The sequence below is a fragment of the Limulus polyphemus genome, unplaced genomic scaffold, assembly GCF_000517525.1.
Source record: "Limulus polyphemus unplaced genomic scaffold, Limulus_polyphemus-2.1.2 Scaffold6302, whole genome shotgun sequence".
Taxonomy (NCBI): Eukaryota; Metazoa; Arthropoda; class Merostomata; order Xiphosura; family Limulidae; genus Limulus; species Limulus polyphemus.
Window position 1 is genome coordinate 51,652 of NW_013671912.1, and position 1,801 is coordinate 53,452.

A 1,801-nucleotide genomic window follows, 5' to 3' on the forward strand; every position below is an offset into this window, starting at 1 on the left:
AAACGAAATATTTATCAAATGAAATAGTATCCATTCTTATCGATATTGTTTTTCCATCTTACAATCAGGTTGTTAATGTCCTGATTAAAGAAATCACTTGGCTTTGAAGCAAAAAACATATCGATGTCCTCTTTAACACTTTCCATATTTGCATACATTTTCCCATTAAGATAGTGTTGCAGCGAACGAAAAAGATGGTAATCTGATGGTGCTGTTACGTCTCCGTTTGTTAATTAATTTTCCGTAAATTCGTTCCGAGGAAACTTTAATGACACAAGTCCTTTCTTAAATAAAACTGGTTTATTCTTTCCGAATACAACTTTACGATACACTCAACTTCAACAGTCGCTCTGTAACAAACGCTATAATTCTCACATGCTCGTGCTCGACAATACTCAGTTCAGTTACTCACTACTACACATTGTTGTCCCGTCACGTTGTGACCATCTTATATATACCAGGCTACCGCCCATCTAGTAAATGCTAGGACATTCACGAAGGAACAGGATATTAATAGAAAATAGGTGGCGTGATACTAGTCACATGACCTCGCTGACGCAACAATATTATTACTGAACTTCCTAGAGATGTAATTAAAATTAAATATATATATATAACCCATATAACCCGAGGTTCTAATGGATGAGACGAGTGAGAAGAGAAGTAGTTTGAACAACGAAGCAAAATGTCGGCACACTCTAGAGAAATAGAATAGAGAGTAGTTTCCCACCTACAGTAATTAAGGCAGTTAAGGTTACTAAGGAATGAAAGAATAGAGATAATAGAATTTTAGATAGATGTTGAGCCATACTGGTCTGTCGTCGTAAGGCCAAGGGGACTTTCGAAGCCAAAGACGGTAAAGTAGATGAAGGAGTATATGTCATGGCTTCAAATTTACAGTGGCCTAAATGTAAGTCCTCACACTACGTGGGAACCTGCCTCGTGTCTTCAAGCATAATTAGTTTACATTTTGTGACCAATAACCGATCATTTTTCCAGCAATACAACTTCGGGGTTTGCACCGACCCAATCCTGCTGTGACCAATCTAGTACCGTAGGAAGGGTTCTTTTGGCGCCCCCACCTCTGAAATGTTTTGATTATTTGTTTTGTGGCTCATTACCCACTTAATGACAATAACATAAAGAATTAATTACCGCCTTACACAGACCTAAAATAAAGCCACAATATAACAACTCATGATATCACAACTGTAAACCTGGAATTAATGAAGTATAGACTACTAGGTGTACTTACATAATTTGTAAACCATTTTGATATATATGTCATCCAATATTGTTCAGTTCAAAGTCACACAGCTAGAGTAATCTTTCAAGCATGCAGAATAAATTTCTGTTATATCTCTAGTTTTGAAACTTATGTTTTATATGAGAAGCCAGTCACTTGTGGTGTACATGGATTATAAAACAGATTGATAAAATACTACTTAAGTTTACAAATAACAAATTTTATTAGTTTACAAAACTGTACATATACTTAACTAGATATTGTACAGACAGCATTCTGGTACTCATGGTTACATTATATGAACCTTTTGTGCTTTTGCTGCTGCAAATGCATCAATTAAACTATCAAAATTTAAGGTATTAAATACGTATTTTTCAACACTTAATATTGCCAAGTTACTAACTTGTTCTTGAGTCATTGAGGTTCTCAAGTATGTAAGAATTGATTTCAGCTTGCTGAAGGACCTTTCACAACTAGCAATATAAACCCCAATTGTTAACAAAACCGGCAATGCAGATCTTAAATTTGGGAAAACATCTTCACCATATGAAAGTA